The sequence below is a fragment of the Cyclopterus lumpus genome, chromosome 3 (assembly GCF_009769545.1).
Source record: "Cyclopterus lumpus isolate fCycLum1 chromosome 3, fCycLum1.pri, whole genome shotgun sequence".
Taxonomy (NCBI): Eukaryota; Metazoa; Chordata; class Actinopteri; order Perciformes; family Cyclopteridae; genus Cyclopterus; species Cyclopterus lumpus.
In genome coordinates, this window is record NC_046968.1 from 8,836,655 (window position 1) to 8,845,125 (window position 8,471).

The window sequence follows — 8,471 nt, forward strand, 5'->3', positions numbered from 1 at the left end:
TGGACAGAGAAATAGAGAGAAAGACACAAAGACACAAAAGATCAATAATGTTTCAACATCTTAATTACTGTTTTGGTTTTGTACACCTCAAACAAGCATGTTCATACAAAACAGTGCAGTAGGTGAGAACCACCAGAAACAACCGTTAACAGCAATAACATAAATATAAAGTACAGTTACATTTTTTTCCATTATCCATTATCTGAGTTGAGAAAACATTCAAACTTCAAAATTAAAAAAATATTCTCATTTACATGTGCCAAAATAAAGAAAACAAAAAAAAATGTTGCTGCTTGGGCAAATGTCTCATGTCTCAAGTGTCATTTATTTGCAGTTCTCGTGAGTTTAACTCTTTGATTTATGCACCCTGACAAGCACCAATGTAGATCACAGTTAGTGAGAATTATCAACAGAACAATAAACACTTGTCTTCTCAAATTAGAGTGAAGCCACTGAAATGAGCTACGAATGCGGCTGTAGACTGAAAGAAATCATTCCTGCTCTGTGTGTGTGTGTGTGTGTGTGTGTGTGTGCGTGCGTGTGTGCGCGCAGCTACACTTTAGCTAGAATATTATCCTCATTTATTTTATTTTATGACCAGCCATCAATGCTGTCACACTGATGCATACAATCACGTTTCCCCGTGAGAAAATTTAATTCTGGTTAGAAAATATCATATATGTATGTATGTATACATATATATATATATATATATATTGAACTTGTCCAAAGTTTTCTAAATTTCCCCGAGAGTGAGATAAAATATTGGTATCAGCCTAATAAAAATGTATCTCTGAATGTTCTACTACGTCCAGGGTCATGTCAAACTCTTTTTAATTTATTTTTAATTACGCTTGATCCAGTAATTAATTCAAGTTGTTTCTCCTCTGCTGTTCTTTCAGTGTGGTTTAGTTGCAGTCCAGTAAACTCCCCTATTCTATCCAAGACCACTGGTTTAAAGATATAAAAACAAGCCATATCCTCCCCTATAGAGTGCTGCAGGGGTGACATGTGTAGTAGACCAACCCCAGAAGTTACAGAAGTTAGCCTCCAACTGGTTTCTTGGACCAAAAAGCCAAAAGGACATTTTTCCATTGGATTTTGCAGGAAATAAGCTTTGTGGCAAATGAACGTTTATGATACTTAAATGTAAACGTACGTACGTCAATGAACACCACCTTTGTGATTTTTGACAATCGCATGAGTTTTGCAGTCTCATTTAGCCACTTGTTGGCGACCGCCTTTTTGTTTTTAAACCAAAAGACGTTCAAGAAAACATTGACGGAAGTGCAAAAATGCTAATTTACCGTTTTTTTTGACATATTCCTTCAGCACTCTTTAACAGACTGATAATGTGTGGCACTGTCGAGATAAATCTGGCTATGAGACACTCCATTAACTTAACCTTGCTTGAAAACAACAAAAACAACTGGAAATGATTAGGGAATAAAAACAGTATCTTCTGTGAAAGCGGAGAAACTCAGAGCAGCAGAGGGGAGAGCGTGACGTGAGTTATTGTTATTGCTCTGATAAAATGAGTGCTGTGGAAACGTACACTATGTGAAGTGTCTTTGAGTATCATGAAAAACGCTATATAAATTCAATGCATTATTATTATTATTATTATTACTATAAAAAAAAAAAACTGGTAACAGTTTGCAATTTGCATCAACAGCAAATTAATAAAGAAACCGGGAAGGCTTTTTAACTAAATCTGAGATGTCTAAGAAAAGACCTGTCTAATATAAAGCTGTTTCAGATAAAGGCCTGGTTCTCTCAGCAGTTGAGGTAAATAAAGGCCCTGGAAACTATATGAGAATATGGTAAACAAATGACTAATGCTGTCGTTTTCTTCGTGAAGACAGTCTTGAAGGATTACATGCTTCTCTATGAGAAACGTCTGCCAGCTAGCTCTCATGCTCACAAGGCCCTTTACATACCCTCTGGGTTGTGTCGAAACATGAAACAAGACCCGACAAATGTGATGTGCGGGTTTCAGCTGCACAATACAAAGTGCACCACGGGCCGCGATAACCCCCCCAAACCACCTTAGAAAACACACAGTATGACCTCATCTGATCACCAGGATCAGAGTTGTTGGCCTCATGCAGTAAAACCCTGTGCGTTGTGGAAAAAGAAAAACACCTACCTTCTCCCACAATGCCAAGGACTTCAAACTTATTCATCACATCACCGAGGGTGGGGGCTCCTCCAGCAGGTGAAATGAGCTGCTCGGGAGGGTTTTAGCGAGGAGGCTCCTGCTTCGACCGGCGGCTGACGGAGGGAACTGGAGAGTCCAGGAGAAACGTCGTCTGACCACACTCCATCTTCACAACCTCTTCTGCTTCTTTCTCTCTCTCTCACCCTACAGCTCTCTTCCTGCCCTGCGCGCTTTCACATGGATCTGAGTTGTCTCCAAACTCCGTTTATTCCAAGAATTGAGGCAGTCCGTCTCGAGCTTACATCCAAACCTCCACACGCTCGTACCTGCAGGACCAGAGACACACAGAAAAAAGGAGAAGAGAAGCAAGGTTTTCAAACATGCCGTCACAGGGTCACTCCAAGGTCCAACTTCCCATCATGCCTTGCACAGGCAGTGGCATGCTGGTGGTATTCCTGGCACATATGGTGGCTAACTAGGGCAATGTGCATGTACAGAAAGGCAGCTTTTCCTTGAGGACACATTTAAATCATGGATGACTTAAGCATGACTAACACACACACTCGTCATATATTCCATCAGCCACACATTCAATTGGGAGGATGCTGCAATTCTGACAGTCTGAGGTGGATGTATAATGCAGCACTATTAAGCTCTGCTTATCTCAGGTCTAACTTACTGGTTTTGCCGTCAGTCAGTTGGACCACCACTTTCCTCCAGACTGAAATATCTCAGCATCCTTTTGACTGGATTGCCATACAATGTTATCCATGGTGCCAAGAGGGTGAATGTGTGACATCCAATTTGTTCACTTATTCAGTAAAATAACTCAACATCTGTGAGATGGGTTGGCAAAATGTTTGGTACAAACATTCCTTGTTCTTAGATGATGAATCGTACTGGTTTTGGTGATTATCTCCCTTTTCCTCTCGCCCAACCAGCAGGTTGGCGATTGAGGTTATTAGAGACAAATTGCAGCAGCTACTGGATGGATTGCCATAACATTTGGTACAGACTTTCATGTTTCCCTCATGATGAATGTCAAATCCCCTATCAACCTCAACTGCACTTTGTGTTTTGTGCCAACAGAGTGCTGCAGGGATGACGTATTTTTGTAGGCCGACCCCCTGAAAGTTAGCATCACAATGGTTCCCTCGACAAATTGGATTTTGGATTACTGCAGAACATAAGCTCTGTGGCGGACTTGTCGGCGTGACGATGTTTTATCGTCTCATTTAGCCACTTCATAGCAACCGCCTTTTTTTTAATTCACGAGAGGGGTATCTACTGACATATTTTATATGGTAGAACAAAACTTTAAGATCTCTTTATCGTGTTAACGACAGACCTTATTTCAGGCATCCAACCAAAAACACATTTACAAAACCATTGATTTTGAAATGAGGTAACAAGGATCATGTTGACAAGGTCCTGAGAGCATGTTGTGTCTGATGCCTCCTGCCATGGACCCTGCTGATCGCCCCCCCCCCCCCCCCCCCCCCCCCCCCTCTTCACTTTGGTGATCCCATGACATTGAACACATTGTCATCAGGTCAAAATCTCCTCCAACACTGTGGTTTGTGACCAAATACCTGCAAAGCTAAGGGCATTGCCATCCACCTCAGCAGCACTTTGTGTTCAACCCACTGTATAATTACCCACAGCTCCCTGTTGCTGCCACATTCAAGATGCTGAACATGTATGGGTTGAAATGTGTGATGATTAAACAGTCTCATGACTCAGATTCTTCCTGTGGGGTCAAATGTAGCCCTACACTTTCATTCCCCCCCCCCCATCTACCAAGAGCATGTTCTACATGTATACGCACTTAATGACGACGTGTTTTGTTTGAAGAAAATATTTTTTTTTAAAACACTTTTATAACACAATCATCTTCTCCTGTCACACATCCAGAAACTGACCACGACTATCAAATGCCTCTTTTGTAATGCGAATGCTGTTGGACTGGAACCATCAAAGCTTCTCACATTATCAATCCAACTTGGTTTGTTTAACACTTGATTTATTCAGCACTGCAAAAACACTTTAATGTTGATTTGGCTCATGTGCCTGTGTGGGCGTTTTCCTATGCAGTGTGCACTCCACACAGAGAAGTCTTTCCAGGGGAAGTGATAAGGTGGATGTCGAGGCCATGGTCATTTCAGAGATATGGAGCTGACACTGGGGAGTGATTAGATCCCTATTGTATCTTGACTGAATAGACCCTGCACCTGGAGCAGCCGATGCATTATTGCCTGCATGCGCTCGAGGACAAATGTTCCTAGAAAATGGGAGAAGGTTTATTGATACGCTGCTGCTCCTTCTTGCAGCCATCAGGCAGACAGCTGGTCCGCGGACATAAGGTGGAGACGTCGGGGAAGTCCGGAGAACACCCGACAGAACGGACTGGAGCGTCTTACAACACACGCCTGTTGGTGTCTCGCATGCAAAGAGAAAGCACGGGAATGTGTGAGTCCGCGAGAGTGAATTCAATAGGCTGGTGCGTGCGTGCGCGTGTATATATGAAGTGTGCACGTGTGTGTGTGTGTGTGTGTGTGTGTGTGAGAGAGACAGAGATAGGGAGGGAGGGAGGGAGGGAGAGAAAGGATAGTAATGCTGCTCTCTCTGCATCGAAACTGCGTCTCTCTCATCGCTGCGTTGCGGAGCGCACCACCATTCCGTCGCTGTCCACGCGTTTCTCAGCCTACACAGCGACCAGTGCATGCACCACAACACGGACCGTGTTCACGACAGTGTTGCACAACATGACCAGCAAACAACCGTTCGCCCATACAGCCATAAGTAGACATCGTGGTAAGCACGTATAAATAAAGAAACTAAAAACAATCCATGGCAGCCCGTCCATCAACAAAAAAAAACAACCCAGGTTTACCTGCAGGTGTGATGTGTCGCCTGTGTGGGGTGAGACCGCTCGATCTGTGCGGCACACCGCATCATGCCAGTGGAAAAGATGATGTGGGAAGGCGAAGAAACATCAAGTGGAGCGACAGTGAGAGGGTGGAAAAAAAAGGAGAGAGCCCCCGGGCCTGTGCGTCGTGACACGATCAAATGTACTCACTCAATCCCTGGATGGAGACGAGACCGAATCCGCAGGCAATGCCCCGATGACGGTCTCTCCATGTACCGTCAACAGTTCTTCAGAGGCTCCGTGTTCATAGCCTCAGTATCAGCTGGTTATAGCAGCAGCAGCAGCAAAAAAAAAAAAAAAAAAGGAAAAAAGAAATCGTCATTCCTCTGAGCGACGCTGCGTGCAGCCAATAGAAGCGCGTTCCAGCAGCGGGTTGTCATCCAGGAGCTGTGAAGAAATACAACTTTGTCGTGGAAAAATCCAGCTCACAGTGTGTCGGATCAGAAACACGCCGGATATTGTTCTCCCTGTTGCACTAGCACGTAGTTCACACGGCCGTCTCCTGACATTGCGACTGCATCAGTCCATGTTGTGTCACCGATTCGAAATCTCCCCGCAGCTCGTCTCCGCTCTCCGCCGACACCTCCCCTTCATCACCGCACTAATTGGCGAAATCAGTGCGAATTCACTTGACTCCCGAACCCTGGGTCGGTCTGCTCCAGAATGAGCATGTGTTGTGGATATTTTGTGCATGAGATGTCTTCTTCTTCTTCTTCAGCCAGAGATGGAGGACCATCAATACCTCATTATAAGTAATTACGGCCATGTGTCATATAAATACACCTATAATCCAACATAATTATGTTCTTTAAAAAAAAAGCCATCTCTGCCCCTTTGAATACTGTTATGAAATGACTGGTGCGTAAACGGGCTCTTTATATATGGCTGATACAGACTGAGCTTTTAAAATCCATCACAAACTAATTATCATTCGTTCTAAAATAGGTCCGATAAGGGGACATTTTAAGCGTAGACAGCAGACACAGTTGAGATTTCCCGAGAGGCCTATGATGGGACATTGACTGATTACTGCATGTGCTGTAGTCAGAAATAAAGTGACACTAATGGTGCCAGGGAAATTAGCTTTATTTTTTTACTTTATTTATTATCATGTATTATCTGATAGAGTGCTCACTGATCAACTGCAAAACAAAAAAAATACAAAGACAAATGAGTCAGAGTTTGCATGAAAGGCACGTTTTTATCTGATGCTAAGGTGCTAAGAAATGGCTAAAAGTACTTTACTTAAGTGGAAAGTCATGTGAGATTGTAAATATGCCCACATAAAGTTAAAAGTATAACATGCTGGTGTAAATGTATCAATATTCATAATATATGAAGTAATATATGATACTGAATATTTGTAAGTACTAATCACACTGGTGTACTTTACTCAATGAAAAATACATGACTTACGGAACAGAATAATTTTACACTGTACTTAAAAGTATAAAGAACTGATACTTCTTTCATTACTTATTTTTTTGCATTAATAATCCATGAATCCAGCACTAATCTTCCTTAATTGCACTATTATTATACAAACTCAATCAACAAATGTGAATAGTGTGCCTTTTTTCATTTAGGGACCCTTTTTGTTCTTCATTAGCAGCCGCTTCCCATGAATCTGCCCTTCCGTGTGTCAGGTGCATCTCTCCCGAGTCAATCTCCAGCATAAAAAACCCGGAAACAACACAGTCGGTGTTTCTGCGTTCGTTTCCAAACGTCATGCAGTTTATTATCCCAACCCAACATTAAACAATATCCGTCTCAATAAAACGACTAATTATTAATTTCCCACTCCTCCATCCGTTTTTTTTTTTTTTGTGTGGTGTGTTCAACCTCCAGTGGTAAAATATGAATTACAGCACTGCGTGGTGGACATGCGCGGAGCTGCAGCGAATATGGCGGCTTGCATCCGATAGAAAGTGAGGAATCTCCCATCAAAACACCCGGTTCAAACGGTTGGTATACGGCTCGTGTCTCGTTCTTCGTCTCGTGTGCTTGCCAGGGGACGGGGTTCCCCCTCTCGTTCGCGACGGAAAGCGGCGCTCCTTCCTGCGGCGTTGTCCCCGTAGCGGTGCGGCGTGTTTATGTATCCGTGCAGGCGGAGGAGTGCTCGGTGCGTACCGTAGCTACATTGAGCCCCCCACCGAGCTTTCTGTGTACTGGATTCCTGCAGAGGGTTGTTTACGCCGCAGCTATAGCGCGCGTGGTCCTGCAGCATCGGTGCATCGCGCCTGTTGTTGTACCTGAACGGTAGCGCCGGTTGTTCGGCCCGAGCGATGATCACTGAACCGGGAACAGAACGCAGGTGGAAATGCGTCACGGACTTTCCCCTCAAATTTAATTTCATCTTCTGCTGATTCAGCGGTTCCCCTTTTCGACTCCGAATCCTGCAACCGAAAGAACGGATTTATTCATCAATCAATCAAACACACACACACACACACACACACACACACACACACACACACACACACACACACACACAGGTGCAACCCGGTGCCACACAGGTGTGGTGTGTAATCGAAATGTCTGCATCAACAGCTGTCTTATTGAAAAATACTTTTATTTTTATTTTTTTTGGCTCTACCTGCAGGTGACGTCCTGCAGCGGCTCACAGTCCTCAGCCTCCCCGGTAGTAACGTGATCCGTTCACCCTCCTTTCTGGCCCGCCTGAGGGAGACCGACACCAGGCCATGTGAGGATGGTTCAGTCCGGTTTAAAGGCTGATCTCATGGTGGCCTTATAGTTAGCCTGTAGGGTAAACCCACATACTAAATTAGTCAACTCTCATAAGTCTGAATGATTTAAATGAATTGCAAATGTAATACAGTATATAGTTCACCGTCAAGCAAACAATGCTGCTCAAATGTCAGCATGTCTTTCCTCTGCTTTTTATCATTGTGAATTTGGTAATAGATCATTTTAACTTTTGCCATTTTTAAAACAAGAATGTCAGATATTACCTACTTCCAAGTTCTCACTTGTTATTGTTTAATCTTCCAACTATTTTCTCAATTAATTGATTCATATGTTTGTCTATATATAAAATGGCTTCACAATTTCCCCAAACCTAACATATCCAGTGTACAGTCGCAAAGAAATGCAGGAACAAAAGAGTGGAGAGGCTTGCATGCAGCCCATAGGCCATTTAGGTTTCTGGTATTATCAATCAGTTAACAAAATAGTTGTCAAGACATTTTCTGTCCATCGACTAATCGGTTAATCAACTGATTTGCTGCTATTCTTCGTCTTTCGTGATTATTTGTGAATATGTTGGGGTTTTGAACTTGTTGATTGTTCAAAACAAAGTATTTGGAGACATCTGAAAAAGGAACATTTATTGATTATTTGCCATAAATGGTGGTTAACAAT